Source organism: Rhinolophus sinicus, linkage group LG03 (genome assembly GCF_036562045.2).
Source record: "Rhinolophus sinicus isolate RSC01 linkage group LG03, ASM3656204v1, whole genome shotgun sequence".
NCBI lineage: Eukaryota > Metazoa > Chordata > Mammalia > Chiroptera > Rhinolophidae > Rhinolophus > Rhinolophus sinicus.
In genome coordinates, this window is record NC_133753.1 from 105,694,146 (window position 1) to 105,721,710 (window position 27,565).

At 40.6% G+C, this 27,565-nt stretch overlaps 1 protein-coding gene across 10 annotated transcripts in view; it reads left to right on the forward strand.

Annotated features, from left to right (window-relative positions):
• AUTS2 (activator of transcription and developmental regulator AUTS2) overlaps positions 1-27,565 on the forward strand; it is a 1,106,350-nt gene that overhangs the window by 313,278 nt on the left and 765,507 nt on the right. The window lies entirely within an intron of this gene.

Sequence of the window (27,565 nt, forward strand, 5' to 3'; positions counted from 1 at the left end):
TCTGAGGACTCAACAAATCCGTGAGGTGAATTAACTAAAGCTGTTGGAGAAGCAGCAGTGGGATCATGGATACTTTCATGCTTTTTAAAAATGGCGACGGGAATCTGATCAGAAAGGGTGATTCCACAATGGCAGCTGGGCTTTCCTTGTTCCTCTGGGATTTGTGTTGAGACGTATACTTTGAGCTGATTTTCCCCTTTGTCAGGAATTTATTGGTGTATCCCTTAGCTATATCTCGAACAAAAGGGTGCAGTTTAATTATTTAAAGAGGAAAAACGTGACTTTAACTTTTAGCTATTTATATAATGAATAGATTTTAACCTTTTAGCTATTTATATAATGGATAGATTTCCTGCCCCCATCTGGAAAACAGATTTTAAAGCCCTTGGATTTTATTTAGCAATAAGGAAAATCAGATTATTTTAGTTATTGTAGGTTTTGGGTTTCTGCTGTATTTATCCAAAGAGAGAGTGCTCATATTTTAATTTCTAGGTTACCTTATTTGCAAATAGTTTTCCTCTACTTTTATGTACGTTTTTTATTTCTAAGGATTGAAGCTTTTTATATGTTTTCTTCACCCCCCTCAAGGGATAGCATTTATGGTTTTCCTCTTTCAAAAACTGTTAAAATGTAAAAGTATAAATTTGGACTTGTGGTGTTTATCTTTTAAATGTTTTTGTGTTACCTATACTTTTTGGTATAAAGATTAGAAAATGATACTAAATTTAAAAATTGAAAGTAATAAATGCTGAAAACTCACTAAATTAGTAAGGTGTTAATGTGATTGCAAACAGATAGTTCACGGGCAGTAGCAGGTATACTAGGACTGCCCCTCAGACACCAGCAAGGATTCGACAACTTGGAGGGAAGGGGTTCGTTCTTGAGTAGTCAGCTTTTTTCATTTACCTCTGTGTACTATTTAAAACCGAAGTCCAGAGAAGGAAGCACTGTAAATTAGTGAAAAGTGCACTGCCCTTAACTAGGAGTTAGAATATTGGCCTCCATGTCTTATCCGTGTGACCTTGGGCAGGAGCTTTGACCTCTCTAGGCCGTAGTTGCCCAGTTATCAAAACTGTAGCCTTGGACTACACGATGGCTCCCTGGCATGTGTTTCTTTGGAAGCTGTGGCAGTGTGCTAGGAGCCGTGTCAAGTCCCAGCATAAACCCAGCAGCTGTATTTTCTGCTCTCCTTCAGGTCTGTTTTACCTGACGTTTTGGCAAAATATTGATACTAAAGTAAACATATATTGAAGACTAAAAGGAATTTGAATGTATTCTTATAGTGTTAAAGATGTAAAACACCCAAACTGAATGAAATACTGTGCTACCAGCAGGCCAGGGAAAGAGACCTCTGGTTCTACATTCGCTGTCTTCTACCATGGAGGGCACTTGAGTGGACAAATTGAAGGATCAACAGGTTAGCTAACAGTGAAAAAATCTTCCTGTTCTGAAGTTGCATAACTATGAAGCGTGTACACTGGAATCCCCTCTTCCTGAATCAGTGGCGTTCTCTAAAGAAGAGCTCGTGGGTTTTATTTATATGAAACCTGTCTCAGTAGTTCACAACTCTGCTAAGAGACCTTGTCCTGAAAGGAGGGTGCCTGGTGCTGGGGCGGCGGGCACAGAGCAAGGCCTGAGGCTCCCCACACACCTCATGCCTTTTTCAGGCCCCTCTGCTTCCAGAAGGTGATTCACTCTTTTGAATGTCCGTTATAGGTGTGTTCCTTTTTTTGTCTTCTTTCAGCCTGGATTCCAGCAGAATCAAAATCCATGTTTCTGAGTTTAGTGTACTGGGTTTGTTTTTCCCCCCCATTTCCTCCTATCTTCAGCAGCAATATAAGTACTCTTGATGGCAGCTGCTGTCTTAAAGCCCAAGAGCTTAAAAGATGAAAGAAACCACTAACAGCAGTCAGGAGGAAGTTTAAGGGCCTATTTTCCTGAAGGTTTGAATTTTCTTTCATTCTGGTGGTCGAGTAGAAAATTGCAAGCAGGTTGTGTTCAGCAGCTGGAATGCTCTTAACATCTGGGGAGACCAGCCTTCTCTTCATTTCCCATCCATTGGCAGGGTAGCGTGCTGAGGTGCAAACTGCATGCAGAGATATCAGAATTCTTTGTGTGTGTAGTCATTAGGATTTCTTTGGTGTGGAATGTTTTTCAAGGGAATACCTACTTGTTCTCCATTCTTCCACTAGCTTTCAGGAACTCGTCACTTTAGGTCAATTGCTAAAGAGGGGCCTGAAGGAATACCTCCCAAGGGCTTGTCCTGAGCGGGTCGTGCTAGGACTCAGTGAATTACAGCCGTGGAGTCAGGAGCTGGCCTGCCCCTCCTTCTCCGGGCACATTGTATGCCTGCTAGAGCCCAGGGGCCCTGTGTCAGTAACGCGACTGGGTCAGCGGCTGTGGTCCACTTGCTGCTGCTTCCTTCTGATAGCTGTTCCATAGAGCGAGGCTGAGGAAATCCAGAACATCTGCTGATTGGTGGGTGGAACCATTAGACAATGTTCTTCACAAAATCAAAGTTTTAAAATTAGACCTGTTTTCTTTACTCCAGCCTTCCTCTTCTTTGACCTGCGTTTTCCCATTGCAGTTAGAATTTGAGAGCTGGCCCGAGCCCCTGCAGTGCGCTGAGCAGATGCCGTAACAATGTGGCTATGCCCTTACAATGTAAGAGAGCTGGGGTGGGGATCGGAGCTGACTGCAGAGTGCTGCTTTCTTCTTAAGGCAGCCAAACCATTGGTTTTAAAATAATGTGCTGGCAAGTAAAACAGGCCTGCCAGTTTAATTGTTACTTTTGGACAACTTCATTATTTTATAGGTGGGAAAAGAGAAGGTGAGAGGAGTTTTGCTTTGCTCGAGGTCACAGAACTGGTTTAGAACGTGTTCCTGGTGGCTACTTGGAAAATTAAGTGCTCCAGGTACAATCAGTAGTGTCACTTGTGGTCCCGAGTATGCACCAAGCGAGGGTTTTATGCTTTGGATTGTGATAGTTTAGGGTTATTAAAGCGAACCTAACTTTTGGATAGACCAAATGTAAGCTATCTGTAAGAACCGATTGTGATGGCTGGAACAGCCCTTAAGTGCAGCCCCCAGGCAGATGGATTTGTAGCTGATCTGTAGTGCCATCTGGATTTTCCTGGATTTCCAAGTAAATACATTTTGCATATTGCTTACAAATTGCTTAGGTTGTCTTCATGAATAGTGAAGGCTGTGCTTTAGGAAGTTAGAGATTCTAAGGCTTAAAAACAACTCTATTTCATTCCTTTGTTTCCTTTGCTTTTATTTTCTGTAGCCTCGAGGGTGTGTGTATGTGCGCTGGGGAGAGGGCGTTGCCCCTGGTTTCTGGGCGTCTGGTTCCTTCACAGACATCGTCTCTTAGGCTGCTGCCGGGCCTGCCTGTGAGCGTGCCCTGACCTCCGCACAGAGCTTTGTCCTGTTCTGTGTCACGTTTAACTAAGCTTCTGCAGCAGGGTGCTACGTTTGCCTCAGCCTCTGCCACCAGTACCTGCTCAGTGCTAGGTACCTCCTGATTCCCAGTGAGTCTCCTGTCAACCTCGGAAAATAGGTGTCACCTCCACTTTTTAGGTAAAGAGAGCAGGGCCTTGAGATTGTGTCTTTCCTGATGACACACCTGGAAAGCACAGAACTGGCATTCCGTTGCGAATCTAAGGCAAGCCTAGTGGCCTTTCCAAAACGCTACAGCTTCTGCTCTGCCTGCTCTGCCTTCCTTCCCGAGTGTTTTAGCTGGCCTCTCAGCCTAAGGAGTTCCATTGTCTAGAGCATGGCCTTCAAAACTTTTTTGTCCCAATGCACACATTAGACATGCAGTTTAATCATGATCAAATGTATGTGCTCACAGAGGCACAGGCAGGAACCTCACACGCCCGTGCTTCCATGCACACAGAAATGTGGAACAGTTTCAGAAGCGGTACCACGCAGCACCCTCTTCCATGCAGTACACCTCCTGTTTCCTTTTCTCACACATTCATGAGGACGTGCTGATGAGTGCCCACTATTGGATTTTGCGACCGCGGTCCCCTGGAGTTGAGAAACATGGACCTAGAGTGGACGTCTCAGGTGGGGTGTGTGCCTCCCAACCTCCCCCCCACCCCACCCCCCACAGGACTTTTAGGATAATCCATTGGAGCACAGGAAAAACTAGTAGAAATTACATTTAGATTTATTGTAATCTTTAAGGAAGACACATTGGACGTTACTGATATTTACTACCTGAGGTGACAGTTCCCTGTCACTCAGCATGTGAGCTGTACAGGTGTCCTGAGGGAACCGTGGAAGGCTCACAAAACAGCAGGTTCCTGGGGCTTTTTGCTCACGGGGTCGTGGACATGTTCCAGTTTGTGTGGCTCATAAAGTGGGTTACTGGGTTCGGTTTACTTTAAATGAATCATAAAAAGGACAAGTGATTTTAAAAATTTCCTTTAAAGGAACGGTGGAACAAGGAAACAAGCACAAGGGACAGGAAAGTGGCAGAGCTGACCCTTCTGTGCTTTCCGGAGTTCCTTACCAACCTGTCACTAGTCACACTCAGCACCGGCGTCATCATGTTGCACGGGAAGGTGGCCCACGAATTGAAATTATAAAAAGAGACTGTAAACTTCAGTTATATTCATGATTATTAATGATTTACTTTGCCCTAAGGGGGACCTTGAGATACTGGCTAACACCATTATGTTGGGTAAAACATTTAAAATTGTGTTCATTTTATCTTTATCACCTTTTAATTTATTTATTGAATATTTTGGAATATGCACAGTCCATCAGTGGTACATAAACAGTGACATATCTGGGGAATACTCTCAAATTGTTTTGATTCTGATAAGGGTTCATAGTTGAAATCACGTGGAGACTGTTCCTGGGCTGAAGAACCACGGAGACGTGTGCAGTAATTGTTAATGGTGGCCATGGGCTCTAGATGAGGAGACGCGTGGAGATGAGCAGGAGACCGAGGACGTATGTGTACAAACTAGAGAGCAGCCCTCGCCTGTGGGGTCAGTTCCAAGGGCGCGTGGCTTGGTGAGCAGCCCGTGCTTCTTGCATGTCACAGAAGTCTCCGCCTTCTCCTGGCAGAGCGGCCCTGTGCTAGGGCATGTGGCCTGGCAGGTGGGCGTGGGCTAGCTGCTGCCCCTCCATCCTCCTGCAGGTGTAGCCGACACGAGGAGTGCTTGTAATACTGCTGAGGCTGGCGTGCTGAACGAGAAAAGAGTGATGGGTGGGCGACACTGATGAGTGAAGGCAGCAACCAGTCCCACTCTTCTATTGGCTTATTTATTCAACCAGGTGTTTATTGGACGGCTGTTCTGTGCCACCCACCTTGTACCATAGCGGTCAGCACACCACAGCCCACTGGGCAAACGTGACCTGGTGTCTGATTTGTAAATCAAGTTTCGCAAGGAACATGGATGGCTACAGTCCTTTGTTGACATACTTTGTGTGGTTGCTTCTGAGCTGTGATGGCAGAGTGGAATAATTGCAACAAAGATTGTTTGGCCTGCAAAGCCTCAAGTATTTTCTATGTGGCCTTCTACTGAGGGCCTCTGTTCTGGAAGGTGAGTCAGTACCTCTGGTTCCATTCCATGGGGACTGAGCCATGGGCTGTTTGGCTTCCCTCCCCTGTGCCCTATGCCACAAAAGCCTCCACTGGAGTCAGGGAGGGCACATTCGGGCAGAGTGGTGTAGAGAAAAGCTTTCAGCCAGGACTCATCCCTCCTAGGTGTCCACACAGGCAGTGTTGTACGGAGAATGAAGGGCTGGGAGTCTGAGACTTTGGCTTCGGAATCAGGTCACTCCCTGATCTTCTCTCTGGGCCTCAGTTTCCCTCACTCTGTAACTAGGACATCACACTACATCAGTAATTCTCAAACATTAACCCACATCAGAATCACCTAGAAGGCTCAGTGAATGTACTGCTGGGCCCCACCCAGCCCGCTCAAAGTTTCGGATTCGGTAGGTGTGGAAGGCCTGAGAATTTGCACTTTTAACAAATCCTCAGGAAATACTGCCTCTGCTGCTCTCGGGCCACCTGAAGAGCTAGTGCGTTAGACCTTCTGTCAGGACTTCCTGGAGGAATAACTGGTCATGTGCTGCTGGAGAGACGGTGTGACTGGATCGTTTTTTGGCAGCCTGCCTCTCTCTGGCATTAGGAAGAGGCAGGCTGGGGCGGCCACTGTGAGAAGTGACATTTAGAGAGGACCTGTATTCTAGATGCCCCTGTGATGTGTAACCCAGAACTCTCCTGGACTGAACGTAAATGCTCACGTCCCACCTATACACAGGGAACGGCGGGCCTTCTCTTAATAATCGGTCATCACACAGTTTGCCTATTGCCTCTGAAATTCTAGGCCCGCAAGTGGTCAGACTTGTAGGGATGTGAGGAAGAACAAAGCCCTTTATGGTGGTTAATCTTCATGGTCTCTTCCCCTCCCCTGTCGCATGACTGCTATTTGTTTGGGTTTCTGCTTTTTAAAAGTCTTATGTTCCTGTTACCTTTTTTTTTTAATAGTCATTTTCTTGGTTTCAATAAGGTGCTAATGTTTCAAGAGCTATTGGGAGCCTATCGGTGTCGGAAATTCTGCAAGTTGCTTGGAGAATAGCCTTATCAGTCCTTTCAGAAATTCTTGGTAGTATTCAATTGTCTTCACTTTACAAATCAGTTGTAGTTAAATATTAGGGGTCAGTGAAGCTAAGTACTGAGTGACCTGGAAAATGTCAGTATCTCCTGATGCTCATATTCTCCTGACTCTTCATTCTCGTGTTTGGAGCTGGGAATTGTGGTCACCCAGGATTACTCTTCTTTGGGAATCCCAAAATCTAGTGTAATTTGTCACTGCAGCTCAGCACGTTAGGCCTTGGTAAAGTTCTCTCTTGCCTTCTTTCCTGCCAACAGAAATAATTTTCTTCTTTGAACTGTTTTTATAGCTTAAAAATCTTTTTTTAAAAAATCTGTATACTTTGTACTAAATTGTATTGATTGATCTTTCTAGTTCCCTCACTACAAAGGACCTTCTTGAGAAAAAAATATTTTATGCTAATCATTTAGGTTGTTACAGAACCAAGTTCTGTGTCTGGTATAGAGCAGGCACTCGGCGCATAACTGTCTAACCGAGCTGGGGAATGAATGGTGAGACGGGGTTCAGTGCAGGTCTGGCTTGCCTCACAGGGCCTCATTCAGGTTCATTTCTAGTCTCCTCTGGATGAAGAAGGAATTGTTTGTTCAGTAGGCGATGTTATTTGAGAGATGCTTTGTCTGTTTTCCACATCTAGTATGCTATTAGTGATGATTTTTCATTTTGTCAAAATGCATTTTCTTCTTTTCAACTAGAGTTCAAACAAAATGGTTTTAGACAACATCCTAAGAACATTTGGAAAGATGACATTTCAGGTCTGTTTCCCTCTTTGCTTAAAGAAGTATATGCTGCTGTAATTACTAATTGCTGCACTAAGAAGAGGCAGATGATACATATGTTTATGACAGTTTTCCAGAGGGAGAACTAAGGAACCAGGCTGATTTTTCCATAATGTGAATGTTATTCACAAACTATTACCATAATTGATGCACCAAGCCACTGTAGGGTAAATAATGTGTTGTGTGTGGGAAGCAAGCTAGTAGTCAATGAATATTAAAGAACAAAACCTCATTTTAAAAGAGAAATGGTAATTATAATCATTCTGAATTCATATTGCAAAAGCAGTTAAAATAACTTGGCTGCCATTTATCTTTGTAATTCCATGTGCTAAGGAAGTAGTTATATGAGTAGCGTTGTATTGAAGTGTGTATATGTGTATATACACACATTTTTAGAAAGACGCAACGCCAGCCTTCATTTAGTATTAGTCATATCTCAAAGACATTTGATGCAGAGGGGAGGTGAACATAAGCACAGTTAATCAGTGCAATTTATATTGATGGGAAAGCACACAGTTTTAGTTTTCTTATGTTGTTTTTTTTTTTTTTTTTCTTACCTGCCGTGTCTTATTCCTTCCCTTGACCAAATCAGCTTCTGTGTTTTTCTCAAGGCTCTTTTTTCATGGACGTCTTTCCCATCTACCTCTAATCCCTCTCTTACTGCCTTCTGGGGGCTCATCAATGCCTGTGTGTAGTGTATTGATTTGCACTTTTGGGATTTGCTGTTTTGTAATCGTAAGTCATAAGTCATGTCTCAGTCTCCCCAACTGGACTTTCAGGAAGGGATTGGGTGTGTGTGTGCGCTCGCAGGAGCCGTTCCTCCTTGCACCCCTCATGGAGCATGCTCAGTGCTCTCCCGCCTGTGCAAATTCCTCAGTAGGTTCTCCTTGTCATCTCTTTCTGCATGCCAGATGCTGCCTTATTTTGGTAAAATCTTTAAGTTTTGTGCTTGCTCACTAGGGCCTCTAAAAAGTGCGCTAATATAACCGGAAACAATGAGATCCCACTGGTGTGGAGTTTTTGTAGAAGTTCTCTTCATCTTTGTCAAGTTCTGAAGTCAGAGGGAAAGATGCAGCTTTTGTCGCTTGGTATTGAGTGTTTTTACACGTACATTTTAGATATAGACAAGGTGATTAGGTCAGAGCTTAGATATTTTTACATTTTAAAATAAGTCATAGAATATGTATTCGTACAGTGTTTCCCTGAAAATAAGACCCAGCCAGACAATCAGCTCTAATGCATCTTTTAGAGCAAAAATTAATATAAGACCAGGTCTAATATATTACAATATAACATATAATATAATACAATATAATACCGGCTGTAATATAATACTAGGTATAATATAATATAATATAATATAATATAATATAATATAATATAATATAATACAATACTGGTTTAATATTAATTTTTGCTCCAAATGATGCATTAGAGCTGATTGTCCAGCTAGGTCTTATTTTCAGGGCAACATGGTAGGAACCTTTTAGAAAAATCTCATCAGCATTGGTCCTGTTCCCAGTTGTAATCTCAGTATATTCTGATAACTTCTTTCCAGGAGATAGCTTTCCTTCTGAATGGGCATCTGTCATCGTTTCCTTTGTAGCAATAAAAATATGGACAGCTTCCAGTATGCTTTCTTAGCTCAAATTTCCTGGGCCCTTAGTGTCAGACAGAGTCAGTATATTCAGCTAGTTTAACCAGCTGGACACATTTCCCTCTAGAGAAACGAGTAACTGGGACGTGCTTCACACACAGCGCGTGTGGGGGCAGCAGCCAGGTTGTGCGGCCCTGCTGCTCTTCCTGCCCTGGTTTCACCCAGCCTGGAACAGTGGCTTTGCTGGGATTGTTTGGAAAGCTCTGAGGAGAAAACAACTCATAGAACCTCCAGGAATCAAAGCATCACAGATCATCCCTGCGACCCTGACACTATAATCGCTGTAATCGCTAGAGCTGGCTTCCTCGGGTGGTGATTGTGACCCGGGAGGAACGTCACCAGGGCAGGCTCCTCAGAGGGCGGGTGGCCCTGGAGCCGGCCTTGTGCGGCGCCCTTGCCCTGCAGCCTTCACACAGAAGGGCTGTGCCTTGTCCAGACCTTCCTGCCACCTGAGATTCCTAGATGGGGCTCTGGCCTGGTTCCCTCAAGGCCTCTGGAAATGGCCTCGCTTGGAGTGGTGCCGTGGGAGTCCGTTCCTGGCGGTGGGCCTGCGCTGCTGTCTGAGAGGCGCTGTGCCTCTTTGCAGCGGAGCGCAGGTCAGATGCAGATAACACAGGCATGATTCTGCCCTCTGAGTGCTCACTGAGGCGACTCCTCCTGTCCCTGAAGGGTTTCCGGAAGCACACATTTATCATGGAGTGTAAGAGAAGGAAGCAACATGAGGCTTGCTTTCCTGCTGAATAGCAGCGTGCAGGATAGAAACCCTTCTGTTTACAATTCAGCGGTTTCCCTTTGTAATTTGCATTCAAGTCATTTTAAGCTTTACTGTTAAGCTAAACTTCTGAGCAGTTTAATTGGCAAACTCTTCCTTGGAGGGTTAGGGGAAGCTTTTGTAGAGAGTTGAAGTCCCAGATGAGAATATGAGTTAAGCAAAGGTGTGTGTGTGTGTGCGTGTGTGCGTGCATGTGTGTGGTTTGCATGCAGAGCATGTGCATAAATGCATGTGCTTGCTGGGGCGGGTGTAGGGTTGAAGCCGAGAGGAGTCGTTCCTAGCGGAGGACGGAGGACGCACCTTATGAAGGCGGGGAGAGTCCTGCAGGGTCTGGCAGATCGCGAATCCTTGCGAAGGTTTTGTGAGAGCTGCGACCAGCCGTTTGCTGAGAACAGGGACAGTCCTCGACAGCCCATCATACCTCTTCAGCCTCTCTTAACAAGTGTTTAGATGCCCTGGCAGAGGAAGTGGTGTGTTTCAGGCACAGCTGCGATGGAAATAGAGTTCTTTTAGTGAAGCTGAAGCAGTTCTTCCACACATATTATCCCATTTTAACAGTCAACTGTTTAAAACAAAACCAAAAAAGGCGGTGGGAGTTGGAAGAAGGAGTTTATGCCAGGAAATGAAAAGGAGTTTCTGTAGGTAGAAACCTGTCTTGGTTGTGGTTTTAGTTGTTAAAAGGGCGCAGTTGCTCGTTTGTTATATCTCTGTGTATGGTCTTGTGAACTTCTATTTCTCCAATAAACAGTAAAGCTAAAACAGAAGCCATATTTTTATTTGAGAACACACTTCCATCACAAGCCTTCCTTTCAGCACTTCTGCTCACCAGGGAACTGGGTAACGTAAGGTCTTCCCCCTTCCTTCCTATGGCAGGTCAGGCTTTGAATCTAATCAGCATGATTGAGGCTCTGTCATAGCAGGTGAGGTTTCTGACTGAAGTCTGAGAAGTGATGTTTCTGTCATATTTCCAGCTGACGGTAGCTACTAAGCAAAGGTTAGGAGGTTGTGATGTAATGGAAGGCGGCACTGTCTTTACCTTTTATCAAGCTCAGATTGTGAGCCTGGAGCTGTGTTAACTGCTTGACAACTATAAGCCCATTTAACTTTCACAGGACTCCTCATTTTAAGATAGGTTTATTTATCCTCACTTCACAGATGGGGAACTTGCGGTTATCAGAGGGCTAAGTGTGACTAGTTATACCAGCATTTGGCATGTTGGGGTTGATGTCCTTCCATCTCCACCACTCTCACATGTAAGCACTGCCTGTGGCATTATACTTGCTCCCATCGCAGCCTTCCCCCCAGCCTCTACCAACTCTTATCCCCCTCCCCCTCTTTTCTGACGCTTTAAACAAACACAGCCAAAGCTGTACCTCCTGAATTTAGCGCCATCTCTTTCCTGACCTCTTATTAAACATATATTCATGCAAATATTAGATTTTCAGTGGAGGTAGATAAAGTAAATAGCAATTTTATTTTCCCTCCCCTTGACTCGAAGAGAATTTGTATTCTATTATTAATTCTCACTGTTCCATGATCATATTATGTTACCTGACATTTATAACTCAGCCATTGTCTTACCAGTATTTTCAGGATACTCATATGTGCAGTAGCGTGATTCTCGACCAAGGAGCCAGGGAATCCAGGCCCAGCTCAGCCACAGACCAGCTAGAGACCTCGGTGAAGTCACTTCACTGCTTGGTGCTTCCCTTCTTTCATCCTGGTTTTTGATCCAGGTCAGTTCCCATCCTGGGAGCACAGTCTGTTTATCAGGACACTAAATAGGTCGCATGTGCTACCCTCTCTGTATACTTTATTTTTAGGTGTTTCTAGAAGGGATGGTAGCAATTCATTAAAAAGCATGATTAAATTATTACATTTTGTGTTTCTTTCATCAGTGAATACCTGCTAAACTGCAATATATTATCAAATGGGGTGTTCATGTTTTCTTTTTACTTAAAAGGGAACTTCATGTTAAAAGTTAGACACTATTGATTTCATGAACATTTTTTTAAATTTATTGGGGTGATAATTGTTAGTAAAGTTACATAGATTTCAGGTGTACAATTCTGTATTACATCATCTATAAATCCCATTGTGTGTTCACCACCCAGAGTCAGTTCTCCTTCCATCACCATAAATTTGATCCCCCTTACCCTCAGATTTCATGAACTTTTAAAGTCCTTTCCCAGGTAGCATATTCCCTAGCCTGTGAATGAGTCTAATTACTTGACTCTCCAAATTCTAGGTTTTTGGAATCTTTTATTATCATACTTAGCCCCTTTCCATGAGCATTTGGGTTTACCATAAACACAAGGAAATGAATTGACCTTCAAAACACCAGTCTTTCCTACTCTGTCCTAAAGAGAGGATGTTTTGCCATCATGTCTGTAAGTCCAGTTGGTCAGCGGTCACTGTCATCTTCCCCTCCCCGCGCCATCGTTCCTGTGAGGCCCTGTGCACCCCCTTCTTCTCTCTGACCACAAGCCCCTCTGGCTTCACTTCATAACTTACTCAGCCTGCATTACATATGTAACCCCCTCACCACCCTCTCACCACACTGTCGGTTCTCTGAGGCACTTGTCCTGCTGCCCGTCTTCTCCCAGGGGCACTTCAGCTGTCTGCCCGCTCTTATTCCTTTATGTTCTACTTGAGAGGATTACAACTCTGACTGTTACTATATTCATTTGTTTTTTGCTTTTTTGTTTTTTTAGATTTCTACGTATAAGTGGGGCTCAACCTCTCATGGCTTTTTCAGTGTTGCCCATTAATACATTTACTGAGTTGCTTTCTTTGTCCCCTTGGTGGCAGTTCTAATCTGTCCCCACTCAGGGCTACAATGATCGATAACATTTATCAAGAATTTAACATGTTAGAGAAAATGTGCTAAGGACTTTACATGCATTGTGTCATCCCCATTCTTGCCATATGATCTAACTTTGTCTGCCATCCACCCATCCAGCCAGCCATCCATCCAGCCAGCCATCCATCCATCCAACACATACTAACTGGGTATGCTGCCGAGTTACAGGCTATAACTGTGATTGAGGCACGTTGGTGAATTCCTCTCAAAAGGCCTTCAGCTCCGAGGGAGATGCAGAGAAGTAAACCGGCAACAAGAATGTTGTATGATAAGTGCTAAGAAGGGGAGAAGTTCAGTATGCTACAGATGTACCCAACCCAAACTTGGCGATGAGGATAAGGAAGGCCTCTTTGGAGGAAGTCACAGCGAAGTGCCAATTTAAAGGATGAGAGGATATGAATTAAGTGATGTGATGGGGGAATAGAAATGTGTTCTAGAAGGAAGAACACCTGGATGCTGGAAAGACTTCAGGGAATTGAGACTAGAGCCATTGTTCTCAGGAGGATTAAAGGACTTCTGGTGTGAACTCCACTGACTCTCACCTCCTAAATGATTTACAGCTTCACTTGGTAACTCAACATCTGCTGAGATCTGTTATTGGACATGGTCTTCGGGGATGACTTTCCACACTCTTGCTGTCAATATCAACATGAATTTTTACTATGCGCTTGTGTGGCTGCCTTGCATTTGATTGTTAGGGCGGGTAGAGAGGAACATGCTTCTTCAAAAACATTGTGAGAAGGTTTATAATTATTGTGATGTAGGGATCCAGTTTTTTAGGAGGGCTCGTCAGGGATAATCAGCCTGAATTTTTGAATGCTAAAATGAAGCTATTGCTTAGCCTGACCGTAATAGCAGCTTAAACAATGGAAGCATATCCCTTTTCCATAAAGACATTAAGTCAATGACATTTAGGCCTCAGGAAATGTTATGCTCTCAAACACCTTGACTGAGCCTCAGATGAAGGGTCTGCAGGTATGGAAGGCTGGTGCTTCTATGACACGGAGGTAGAGAAATGAGGTGAAGGTCCACATGCATACCCAGCTGTTTGCGGATGTGAAAGGTGTACGCACCCCACAGGGGCTGTGACCCATCTGATTGGCAGGAAAAGGTGCTCATTCGAACAACATATTGGCTTCATTGCTCCATACAATTGTAGGAATAATAGTGGACACAAAGCAACTGAGTGGTGAAATATTTCAAACTCTGTATTCAAATCATTTTGAAAAGTATAGGCTGATAATATCACCTGTTTCTCTTCTCTTTGCAGATGGGGGTAATTTATAGCATCCTATAGTTTACTTTTAAATCCAATGAATTTTTTTCAGCTGCCAGAGAGAACTTTTATTTTATTTTAATTTTTTAAAATTTATTTTTAATTATAGCTGATGCACAATATTAGTGTCAAGTATACAACATAGTGATTCAATCCTTACTAGACCACAGTAAGTCTAGTACCCATCTGTCACTGGACAGAGTTATAACTATGTTACTGACTCTATTCCCTGTGCTGTACATTATATCCCGTGACTTATTCTATAACTGGAATTATACTTCTTAAGTCCTGTCCTGTTTTCTGCCCATCCACTCCTCCTCCCCATTCACAACAATCAGTTTGTTCTTTGTATCTGTGAGTTTATGTCTGTTTCCTTTTGTTTATTCATTTGTTTTGTTTTTTAGATTTCACATATAAGTGAATCATGTGGTATTTGTTTTTCTCTCTCTGACTTATTTCACTTAGGATAATATCCTCTAGGTCCATCCACACTGTAGTAAGTGGCAAGAGTTCATTCTTTTTTATGGCTGAGTAATATTCCATTGTATATATGTACCATCTCTTCTTTATCCAGTCGTCTGTCTATCAATGGACATTTAGGTTGCTTCCATATCTTGGCTGTTGTAAACAGTACTGCAGTGAACATAGGGGTGCAGATAGCTATTCAAATTATTGTTCTTGTTTTCTTCAGATGAATTCCCAGAAGTGGAATTGTTGGGTCATATGGTGATTCTATTTTAAATTTTCTGAGGAAACTCCAAACTGTTTTCCATAGTAGCTGCACCAATCTGCAATCCCACCAATGGTGCATGAGGGTTCCCTTTTCTCCACATCCTCACCGACACTTGTTGTTTGTTGATTCATTGATGATGCCATTCTGACAGGAGTGAGGTGGTTTTTATTTGCATTTCCCTGGTGATTAGTGATTCTGAGAATCTTTTCATGTGAAAATCCAGGTTAATCTTAATTATTTTGTATTTGATAAATGAATATTTATTACTTGGGCTAGGGGTGTGGGAAGCAGGGACGAGAGGTGCCATCCTGTGAAAGGTTCGAGAATCCGCGTTCCTCGCTGCGCTGCCTGGAGAACGTTTCCAGCGCGTGTCGTCAGTGCAGTGGTGGTGGCCTGGTTCACACACGCGGAAGCCACGCTCTTACATCTCAGCTCCTTTTCTCTACTTTATCTGTTTCTGGCATTTTGTAAAGTGGGTGCTGATGCTGTTTTACACTTTTTCTTGATATCTTGGAAGTTGAATGAGTTAATAGTAGTAAAACAAAAATAAAAACACTGCCTTTACATTTCTGGGGGAAAAAACAAACAAAAAATAAGTATAAAGTGTCAATCATTTTCGCAAGCTGTTAACTCCTGAGGCTGAATGACCAGAAACTGTTTTGGCAGCTAGTAGAAGTAAAAGGGAATAGCAAGAGAAAACTGCCCCAGTTTCTCTTTCTCTGGCTACAAGAGGTTGAAAGATGTTGTTTCAGCTGAAGACTTTAAAATGGATTCGTACCCACTTTGTGCTAAAGAGACTGGACTGATTTTCCTGTCGTAATCTTCTGTAGGCATGGAGAAAGGTCAGCTCCTGGGCTTGTTTTGGGGCTCATGGGGTTACAGCTGTTTCTGTGGCAGAGTCCTTTTCCTAGACAAAAGCTCTTGTCAGAATAATGTTTGGACAGGTGTTAATCTGTGTCCTGAGGGGACGTGCTGGAATTCATTATTAATGGGGGGGGGGGGGAAGCTTGTCCTTCTGGGACCGTCCGGGGCCAAGGCCTGCCCCCCGCCTTCACTGACATGTGCCATTTGTGAGGAAGGCAGCGAGAGTCCATTTGAGGAATTCTGCTGTCAGCCAGCCAAGAGAACCACACGGAGGGAGCGAGCAAGGGAGGGAGCCGGCAGCCGGCAGGGCAGGTCTGGAGCAGTTTCCGGAGCGAGATCACACACAGTGTTCTAGGCGCTAAGGGAAGGTGTCCAGGAGCACGAGGGCAAGGGCCGGGCTGGCAAGAGTGCGTTTCCCTGGGTCGTTCGCCTTTGCCCTCCTGTGTTTGAATACTTGTCATCCTTTGGAAAACTCAGCATCTGAAAGAAGCCTTGGCTGAAACTCCGCTTTTTCTTCAGCACTATACTGTTTTTTTGGTTTGTTTGTTTATTTTTCTTCTTTCCCTCTTTTTATTTTTTATTTGTTCCATCTTCTTTTCCTCTGAGGGGAGGAGGTGAGAGAATGATCAAGTCAAGCTGGTTCTATGTTAAGTTCAAGTACGCAGAGAAGGTAAGTCAATATGTTCTCTTTTCCCAAGGGAAACCTGCCGCCTCCTCCAGGCTTCTCATCTGTCGGGCTCCTCTGGCTACTGGGGGAAGCAAATGAGCCTGGAAGTTTTATTTGTGAATGTGTTTCCTCTGCCGTAATGATTCTTGGATGAAACACAGGCTTGGTGCTTGCGTTCTGACATTGCTGCATTGCAACCAACCAACAGGAAGAAATCTTCAAACCCTGCTCCAGAGGCATTATTTAGAGTTTAAAGAAAAACAATGAAACTTCACTAACACGAAAGGAAGGCTGCTGTTTGAGTAGAGAATTTTCAAGAGGAGTATTTATGAAGCTTGATGCATTTTTAGTTCTGAAACAAATTGACAATAACTTCCCTTAGTCAGAAGTTTCTTTTTTCTTTGACTGACTTTGCTCCCTCCTGTAAGAAGAGCTTTGCAATGTTATTTGAGTATGGAAAGATTTCCCATCATTTTGGCTGACCACATATGACACTATCACTTTACTGTCTGTCAGGGATTATATTTTAGGGAAGCAGTAAATTTTGGTTGCATCTGAAGTTTTGATGTTATAGTTCTATATTTTAACATACCGTTTGTAGGCTTTGGGGAAAGATGTGTAGACTTCCTAACATGCCGTCTGTTACCTGGGGCTGTCAGCCATCTTTTTCATTCTGGATCCACATGTGTTACTTACCCTGATGGGAATGTATAGGATTAGTAGTAAGGTTTCCAGGAGGATTCTGAAATGCCTCCATTTTGAAATCTTTCCTTTCTTGATTTGCTTGTTGAGAACATTGGCATATTGACTGTAGATTTGATCTGTGGTCCTAGAGAATGGAATCATGATGTCGCATGATGGAAAATTGTTATGACTATCTTCATACTTCTTACGATTATATGCCTAAGCACATTTTAAAAATCCCTCCTCCATTCCTCTAGTTTAAAAAAGAAGTTGGTACACTTTGGGTTCATTTGTCCTGCATTGTGTTTTCTGTATATATTTGTTTCTGCTATGTGTTTATATCGGCAATTGTTCTTTACACATAATGAAAACACAGAATTTTTACTGAAAAGATTTATCCTCCATTTTAAACCCACTTGCATTGTTAACTATTAAAACTATTATAATTAAAATGTCTCTTTGTTTACAGGTTGGGAAAGGTTATCATCTTGTTTTGGGATTTACTTTTTCCCTCAAGAGATTCCTTTCCTTTGAGCAAATCCATTGTTCGCTGTTAGAAATTTTGATAAATTAAAACTGTACTCTTACCTCCTTAACTGTTTCCTTTCACCACGAATGTCCTGCTGTGGAAACCTGAAACTCACAGTTAAGGAAGGACAGTAAACTATTGTTAAAAGGGGAAAAACTTTTAAGAAATGATATTCATGAAAAGGAAAAGAAGGGGAACATTAAATTAACTGCTTCATTTGAATGATAATATTCTGTTATTTATTTTTTTTTAGCAACCTAAGAAGAAGAACATGCATTCATATATCAAGACATGGGTGTAATGTAAAACTAAATAATGTAAGGCTCCTTTGCTAATTAAAGAATATCCTTCTTTTATTGGGATGGGGGAAAATGAGAAAAAAAATCTGCCTTGTTTTTGGAGTGGGGCATGCTTATGGTTGCTGTTCTAGATCCTCATGATTCTCAGCAGAACTTTTTTGTTTCTTCACAATGGTTTATTTTTTAAACTTACTCTGGAGATTTCTTCCCCCAAAATTCATTGAGTTTAGTTTCATCTGGAGAGGTAAAAAGCTTTAATTAGTGTACACTCAGACACAGGTGCTTGAAAAACACATTTATATCATTCTTTTCCATTTTTTTCCCAAAAAGCCATTCTTTTAACGGGTGGTTAATTTGGAATTTCTTCCAATAACTTAAAAAAAGGCAAAAGAGAAGCCCTGCTTTCCATTTTCAAACAATGATATAAACTTGTAATAATTGGAAAGATATTTCTTCTGTGAATTTGGTCTATAAGTATAAGAAAATGCATTCCGTGATACCTTCAATAATCAGCCATTTCCTAGTTCGACATTTAAGAACATGATTTAATCAGTCTTAACTAGTGAGCAAGATAGACTAAACCAAGTAACGCATTATCAGCAGCATTGGCCCAGGGGAGTGGTACTTCCCTGTGATCACCAGCATTCGGATCCCTTTTGAAAATTATAGTAAAACAAAGATCTCTTGTACCACCGCTGTCCCCACAAGCATGGTCCGCTGTATTTCCATTTAAATTATTTGAGTTACCTCTTTCTTGAATTATGTTGCTACCCAGCCATCATTTCTTCAAAAACACTGCTTACTTGAATTAAGTTCCTCATATCCCTTTTCCCCCTTCCCATTCTACATAATTTCTCTGAACAGTTTTCTATTTTCATGTGTTTTACAATGTCCTATAACTGATTGTTCCAAAATCTCTTATCACTGCTCTAATCTCTTTCTTGAGTTGCAGAGACATATACTTAATTGATTAGTTAGATATCTGTCCTGAAGTTCAACAGATACCTCCAATGCAGCATTCTAAAATGCAGTTAATTTCTTGTTTCTTAACCAAACCTTTCCTTCCTCTTGTACTTCCTACCATTGGAAAGGCATTGCTAGCTGGCTGGTTGGGGGCCTTCCCAGAGGCCCTGCGTTCGTTTTGTTCTGACGAGGAGCCTCGTCATTTCTCTCCATGCTGCTGTTCATGACACCTTCCCGTGCTCTGAGACCAACTGCTAGAATGATCTCGTTAAAAGGGCAGGCTGAGTCTCTCCGTCCCCTGCTTGTTAATGGCTGCCCTCTCTGTCTAGCAATCCTCACTCAATATCCCTGAGCAGTGTTACCCCCCCGGCCTTGGATGTACAGATTGCATTTGTTTGGAATTATTCACCAATATGTGTTCTCTATAGCACCATAAGCTCCTACAGATACAGAACTGTGTTGTCCATTTTTTGAATCCCTAGTATGCACACATAGCAGATGCTCCATTATTCTCTGAATGCTCTGGAGTAAATCCATGATATTTGGGGGGAGTCAGGCAGGCAGGAGTTTGAATCCTGCTTCTACATTTATTGGTAGTATCTGACTTTGGCAATGTACAGAAACTTGATAAAATTGTGTCCTTGTCTATTAAATTGGGAGAATTATCACCTAATATACTTCTTAAAAATTAAGCTTATTTTGATATGCAGTTCATATGCAGTTGTAAGAAATAATACAGAGAGATCCCATGTGCCTGTTACCGAGTCCCCCAGTGGTGACATTGTGTGAAAGTATGTCACACCCAGGACGTGGACACTGATACACTCAGGATACACACAGTAGTATCACCAGAGGGTCTCCCTGTCAGCCTTTCAGAGCCTCACCACCTTCCTCCCAGCCCTGCATGCCCACTCAGGAGCTCCTGGCAACCACTCATTTTGTTCCTCCAACTTGTAAATTTTGTCCTCTCAAGACTGTTCTATCAGTGGAATCATACACTGTGTATCTTTCTGGAATTATCCGTTTGTAGTCAGCATGGTTCTCTGGAGATTTCCTCCTAAGTTGTGTGTTGTTTCTGAGTAGAATTCCATGATCTGGATCACCATAGTTTGTTTAATTATCCCCCATTGAAGAAAATCTGTGTTGTTTGCAGTTTTATTAACAAATAAAAGTGCTATGAACATCTGCGTACAGGTTTTGGTGTAGACATACGTTTTCTTTTCTCTGGGATAAAAGATTGCCCACGAGTGCAATTTCTGGGTAGCGTATTTCATTTTTAAGAAGCTACCAAACTGTCTTCCATAGGGGCTCTACCATTGCGTATTCTCTCCAATGTAGTGTACTAGTTATCCAATTTCTCTGCATTTTCACCAACATTTGGTGGTTACTGTTTCTCTCTCTCTCTCTCTCTCAGCTATTCTGTTGGTATGCAGTGATATGTCATTGTGCTTTTAATAGGCATTTCCCTAATAGCCAATGATGTTAATTAAACATCTTTTCATGTGCTTGTTTGTCAGTTGAATATCTTCTCTTGTTAAATATCTCTTGCTCAAGGGGAAGGTGAGAGGTTTTGAAAAATAGTCGGTAACCACAAGATGGTCATGGAGGTTTGAAAATTAATTTGGGGAACGTACAGAGGGATAGTGGATGGGGGGAGGGGGGTTCACACAGTGTGAGGGATATAAATGATAAACGTCTAAGTTTTGCTTTGTCTTGTGCACCTGAAACTAATAATAAAAAAAAAAAACTAAGAAAAAAAAAAAATCTCTTGCTCAGTAAATGTCTTTTCCCATTTTCTAATTGAATTTTTTACTGTTACTGTTGAGTTTTTAAAAGTCCGAGTATATCCTAGATGCTAATCTATTGTTGGATTTGTAGTTTGCAAATATTTGTAGCTTGTCTTTTCATCCTTTTCTTCTTCAAAGCAAAATTTTAATTTTGGTAAGTCCAATTTATGGTTTATTTTCTTCATACGCCTTGCTTTTATTGTCAAATCTAGGAACTTTGCTTAGATCCTAAATATTTCATCTTACTTTTTTAAATTCTAAAACCTTTACAATTTTATATTTTACATTTAAGTCCATGATCCATTTAGAGGTAAGTTTTATGTAAGGTGTGGCACTTAGGTCAAGGTGGTTTTTTTGTTTTGTTTTTGTGTATGCACGTCCAGTTACGCAGCATTTGTTTCAGACACTGCCCTTTCTCCATTTACTTGCTCTTGCGCCTTTGTAGAGATTCCTCCCACTTTATTTCAAAATTGATTTAGCTGTAATACTACCTTTGATTTTTCATACAAATTTTAGAATTATTTTGTCTGTCTTCACAAAAAAATCTTCCTGGCATTTTAATAAGAACTGCATCATTAAAGCAGTATATTGATTTGGGGAGAATTTTAAAATTTACTGTGTCAGGTCATTCTATCTGAAAAGAGTATATCTTTACACTTATTTTGATTTTCTTTGACTTATTTTGTCATCATTGTATGATATTTAGCATACAAGTCCTGTACATGGTTTGTTAACTAGATGCTTTGTTTTTTGAGTAATTACAATGGTATTGTATGTATTTTTAATTTGAATTCCACGTATACATTACTAGTATATAGAAATATAACTTATTATTTTTTTGTATACTGTGACTTTGATGAATGGACTTATTAGTTTTAGTGGTTTATTTGTAGTTTTCTTTGTATTTTCTATGGACAGTAATGTCTCATGCAAATAGGGACAGATTTATATTTTTATTTCTGAGCTGTAAATTCTTCTTTTTTTTTTCTTCCTTGCCTTGTTGCACTGGCTAAACTTGTTGCACTGGCTAGAACTTCTAGTTCTGTGCAGCATAACAGTGGTTAGAGTGAATATCTTGTTCTCCGTCTTTGTGGGAAAATCACTCAATCTTTTATCATTTAATATAATCTTAGCTGTAGGGTTTTTGTAGATGGTCTTTATCAAATTCAGGAAGTTCCTTTCTATTCCTAGATTTCTAAGGTATTATTATTATTTTTATAAATGGATGTTGAATTTTGTCCAATGTTTTTTCTGTAATGACTGATAGTATTTGATTTTCTCCTTTAGCTTGTTAAAATCATAGATTATATTGCTTGATTTTTCAATTATTGAATCACCCTTTCATCTCTGGAATAAGTCCCATTTGGTCACAGTGTGTAATTATTTTTATATATTGCTGAATGATTTTACTAATATTTTGTTAAGCATTTTTGCATCTATATTCTTGGGAAATATTGATTCCTAATTTCTTTCTTTTTTTGGTTATGGTTTTGTTACTATGATATTACTAGTTTCATAAACTGGATTTGAAGTACAAGGTGTGCTCAAACAACATGGTGATTGTCTAAATAAAAGAAAATTTATTACAGTAGAAGACACACTGCCATTAATCCCCCTCAAGATAACCCCCCCTCGCTTCTAACACACTTATCCCATCGTTCTTGCCACTTCCTGAAGCAGTTCTGGAAGTCCTCTTTCATGAGTGTCTTTAATTGCACTGTCATAGCTGACTCGATATCCTGAATCATTTAGACTTTGCGAAAGAACCAGAAGTTGCACAGTACCAGATCCCATGAATAAGGTGTTTGGTGACGTACTGTAACATTTTGATTTGACAGAAATTGCTGTCAAATTTCTGTCAGAAGTGATGTGTGACTCGGAGCATTGTCATGATGGAGGATGACTTATGGCACAATTTAAAACACACGTTCTCTCAACCATAGCTCACACCCAACTGCACCAAACAAGTTGAGACTTGTCACACACTGTTACTAAAGTTTGATGCGCCGCTTCCTATATTGAAGGTCCCTGCCTTTCTGTTGGATGACAGCAGCAGCATTCATCATATTTTGTGATCACAATGGAAAGGCTCCGTATCACACATTGCTTCTGGTGCATGACAATTTCTGTCAAATCAAAACATTACAGTGTATGGGCCAGGCCCGGTGGCTCAGGCAGTTGGAGCTCCGTGTTCCTAACTCTGAAGGCTGCCGGTTCGATTCCCACATGGGCCAGTGGGCTCTCAACCACAAGGTTGCGGTTCAACTCCTCAAGTCCCGCAAGGGATGGTGGGCTCCACCCCCTGCAACTAAGATTGAACATGGCACTTTGAGCTGAGCTGCCTCCTGGATGGCTCAGTTCTTGCTGGCTCTCAACCGCAAGGTTGCTGGTTCAATTCCTCAAGTCCCGCAAGGGATGGTAGACTCCGTCCCCTGCAACTAAGATTGAACACGGCACCTTGAGCTGAGCTGCTGCTGAGCTCCCAGATGGCTCAGTTGGCTGGAGCGCATCTTCTCAACCACAAGGTTACCCGTTGGAATCCCACAAGGGATGGTGGGCTGTGCCCCTGCAGCTAGCAACGGCAACTGGACCTGGAGCTGAGCTGCGCCCTCCACAACAAAGACTGAAAGGACAAGAATTTGAAGCTGAATGGCATCCTCCACAACTAAGATTGAAAGGACAACAACTTCACTTGGAAAAAAGTTCTGGAAGTACACACTGTTCCCCAATAAAGTCCTGTTTCCCCTTCCCCAATAAAAAAATAAAAATGAACAAACAAAAAAACATTACAGTGTGTCCTCATCCACCTTATTCACTGGATCTGGCACCTTGTGACTTCTTGCTCTTCCCCAAAATCAAAATGAATCAGAACATCGAGGCAGATGTGACAGCGCAATTAAAGACACTCACAAAAGAGCACTTCCAGAGCTGCTTCAGAAAGTTGCAAGAACAATAGGATACCTGTGTTTGAAGTGAGGGGTAGTATTTTGAGGGGGATTAATAGCAATGTGTCTTTTACTATAGTAAGTTTTTTTATTTTTAAATTTAAACATTCACCGTATTGTTTGATCACACCTCATATTTGCTCACCTATTTTCTGGAAGAGATTGTCTATATCTAGTGTTAGATATCCAGTTATGTAGAATGTTCTAATGAAACCCATCTGGGCATGGGAATTACTTCTTTGGAAGTTTTAACGCAATTAAATCTATTTCTTTAATAATTATTGGACAATTTATATTATCTCTTTAATATTGGGTGAGTGCTCTTAGATTTTGTTTTTGAGGAAGTGGTCCACTTCATCTGAGTTGTCAAACTTAAGTAAAATTTTTCATAGCATTCCTTATGATGTATGCATAATGATATTCCCTGTTTCATACCTGATATTGGTAATTAATGTCTTCTGTCTCCTTTGTCAGTCTTAGTAGAGATTTGTCAGTTTTATTGATCTTTTCGAAAAACCAGTTTTTTGTTTCATTAATTTTCTGTGTTGTTCTTAACTTCATTTTTTCTCCTATTGTTATTACTTCCTTCTTTCTGTTGATTTAGGTTTATTTTGCTCTTCTTTTCTAGTTTTTTGAGACAATAATTTAGCTTATTGGTTTGAAAGTTTTCTTTTTATCTAATTTAATGTTTTGTGCTGTAAACTTCTCTCTCACAGCTTTATGAGTCCAACAAATTTTGATATGTTCTATTTTAATTTTCACTCAGTTCAGTGTATTTTTTAATTTCCCTTGAGACTTCTTGTTCAATGCATGAATTATATAGCACTCTATAGTTTTGTTTCCAAGTGTTTAGACATTTTTTTTCTGTTACCGTTATCATTTTCTAGTTTGATTTTATTATTGTCAGAGAACACACTCTGTAGGATTGGAATTCTTTGAAATTTGCTGAGGTTTGTTTTCTGGCCCATTATATGGTCTATTTTGATATAATTTACATGGGCACTTGGAAAGAATGTGTCTTTTACTCTGAAATAGAATGTTCTGTATATGTCAAGTGGATCCTGTTGGTTGATGGTGCTGTTGAGTTCTCCATCTTTGATGATTTTCTGTTCAGTAGTTCTATCAATTGTTGAGAGAAAAGTGTTGATGTCTCCAATATAATTCGGAATTTGACTCTTCTTTTTTGCAGTTCCGTCGGTTTTTGCTACTTATCCTGGGGGTGCCAAAACTATGTATAACACATTTTAAGAGATGTTAACACTTTGGTCAACGTTGTTCAAGCAGTAGTTCACTGTAATCAGAAGTGTCTGGATGCTGATGATAACCCCTTTGAGCACCTCTTGTAATTGCAGAAGTCAAACATGACTTGTATTCATCTTTTTTTTTTAAATCAGTATATATTAATACAGTTTTTTCCTTTCTTAAAATGTGTATACATTTTTTTGGCACCCTCAGTATATTTTTAGCTCTACTGTTTGGTCCATGTATGTTTAGGATTATTATATTTTCTTAGTAGATTGACTCTTTTATCATTGTGTAATTTCCCTTTCTGTCTCTAGTAATTTTGTGTGCTTCAAAGTATACTTTATCTGATACTAATATAGCCACTGCTGTTTTCTTTTTGTACATGTTATTATGGTAAATATTTTTCATATTTTTACTGTCTATATTGTATTTAAAATGAGTTTCTTGTGGATAGCATTTTGTTGGGTCATGTTTTTTTATTCTATCAATCTGTCTTTTAATTGGTATGTTTAGATTATTCACTTGCAATTATTGATATATTAGGCCTAAGTTTGCCAGTTTTGTTTTGTGTTTCTGTGTTTTATTTTTGTTTTATGTCTTTTTTCCACTTCTTTTTCCTGTAGGTTATTTTCTAGAATTTTCTCTAATTCCATTTTGATTTATCTATAGCGTTTTTAAGTGTATATTTTCACATATCATTTTCAGTGGTTGCTCAAGGTATTACATTATTTATATGCAACTTACAAGTCTATTGATGAGAAGTCCGCTATCATTCTTTCCTCTATAGATCATGCATTGTTTTTCTCTCTAGTGTCTTGTAGATTTTTTTTTTCTTCTATCTTTGGCTTTCAAAACTTTTAACATGGTTTGTCTTGGTGTGGATAGCTTTGGGCTTATTCTCCTTGGGTTTCTCACAGCTTCTTGAATCTGGAGGTTTGTGTCTTTTGCCAAATTAGGAAGTTTTACCATGTACTTTTTAGCCTTTCTCTCCTCTCCTGGAGACACAAATATTAAATCTTTTATTAAGTCCCATGGGTCACTGATGCTGTATTCTTTTTAAGTTCCCTCTGAGTCTATATTTCCTTTGTTGCTTAGACTGAGTAATTTTAATTGTTCTATCTTAAAGTTTCCAGATTCTTTCCTCTTTCCCTCTACCTGATGTTGAGTTCACCCATTGAGTTCTTTTTTCAATTAAGAAAATTTTTGTGGTAAAAGTACATTACATAAAATTTACCATCTTAGCCATTTTTAAGTGTGAAGTTCAGTACAGCTGACCCTCGAACAACATGGCCCATTAAGGGTGCGAACCACCCACACAATGGAAAATTTGCATGTAAGTTAAGTCTGCCCTCTGCATACCTGGATTCCCAACCCTCAATTGATCCTTGAACAGCTAAGGTTTGAACAGTGCACATCAGTTGATTTGCTTGGGTCAATTGAAAAAATCCATATATAAGCTCAAACCCAGATTGTTCCAGGATCAACTGTATGTTCATATTGTTGTGAAACAGATCTCCTGTAATTTTTCATCTTGCAAATCTGAAACTTGATACCCATTAAACAAGTCCTCTTTTCTTTTTTCTCCCAGCTCCTGGTAACCACTATTCTACTTTCTGTTTTTACGAATTTGACCTCTTTATATATGTTATATAAGTAGAATTATGCAGTATTCGTCTTTTTATGACAGGCTTATTCCACTTAATATGATGGCTTCAAGGTTCATCTGTATTAATGGCATGTAACAGGATTTCCTTCCATTTTAACATTAAATAATTTTTCATTGTATGTATGTATCGCATTTGTTTATCCAGTCATCCATTGATGGACTTTTGGGTTGCTTCTACCTCTTGAATATTATGAATAGCGCTGCTGTGTATTTGGGTTATGTGAAGCCCTGCTTTCCATTCTTTGGGATATATATCCAGAAGTTGTATTGCTGGATCATATGGTAGTTCCAGTTTTAATTTTTTGAGAGTTCTCCATACTCTTTCAATAGCAGTTGTACCATTTTATAATCCCACTAACAATACACAAGGATTAGAATTTCTCCACGTTCTCTCCAAAACTTGTAATTTTCTAGTCTTTTGATGGTAGCCATCCTAATGGGTATGAGGCTATATTGCATTGTAGTTTTGATTTGCATTATTGAGATAATTAATGATTTTGAATATCTTTTCATATGTTGTCTGGCCATTTGTATATCATCTCTAGAGAAATGTCTGTTCAAATCCTTTGCCAATTTTAAATCCAGTTATTTGATTTCTTGTTGTTGAGTTGCAGAAGTTTATATATATATATATTCTGGATATTAACCCCTTATCAGATATGTGATTTGCAAACATTTTCTCTCATTTCCTAAGCTGTCTTTTCATTCTCTTGATTGTGTCCTTTTATTTGCAAAAGTTTTTAAATTTGATGCAGCCCTATTTGTTTGTTTTTGCTTTTGTTGGCTGTGGTTTTGATGTCATATACAACAAATCATTGCCAAATCCAATGTCATGAATCGTTTCCCTTTTCTTTTGTTCTAGGAGTTTTACAGTTGTAGGTCTCACATTTAGGCCTCTAATCCATTTTGAGTTAATTTGTATATGTGATGCAAGATGAAGGTAAACTTCATTCTTTTACATGTGGATATCCAGTTTTCTCAGTACCGTTTTGTTGAAGAGACTGTCTTTCCCGTTGAGTGGTCTTGGCATCCTTGTCAAAAATCATTTTACCGTACATACAGTGGTTTATTTCTAGGCTCGTTGTTCTAGTCCGTTGGTCTCTCTCTGTCTTTATGCCGCTGCTACACTGTGTTGACTATTGTAGCTCTGTAATATGTTTTGAAATCAGGAAATGTCAGTCTTCCAACCTTTCTT